Raw genomic sequence first — 291 nt, 5'->3', positions numbered from 1 at the left:
GGTCTGTGCAAGAAAGGCAGAGCCACGATGGCGTATGCCAAAGAGTTTCCTTTTGAGAGTGTGTGAGATTCTGGGCTGGAGATGGGTAAGAATTATTGTGCTTTAGCCAAAAGTGTGGCTTGACTATATTTTTTATATTTTGTAAAGATGTTCTATTTCGTTTAATCTTTTGACTTTGTCTTTACAATTGTGTATGCTCATTAGTGTGTTCTGTTCTTTTAAACAGGCGGATCTAGTGAGGGGGACTGTGTCCTAGTGGAGGGGACTGTGTGGAGGGAACTATATTTTGGA

This window comes from Macrobrachium nipponense, chromosome 26 (assembly GCF_015104395.2).
Source record: "Macrobrachium nipponense isolate FS-2020 chromosome 26, ASM1510439v2, whole genome shotgun sequence".
In the NCBI taxonomy this organism is placed as follows: Eukaryota; Metazoa; Arthropoda; class Malacostraca; order Decapoda; family Palaemonidae; genus Macrobrachium; species Macrobrachium nipponense.
Note: the sequence above shows the minus strand (reverse complement) of the source record.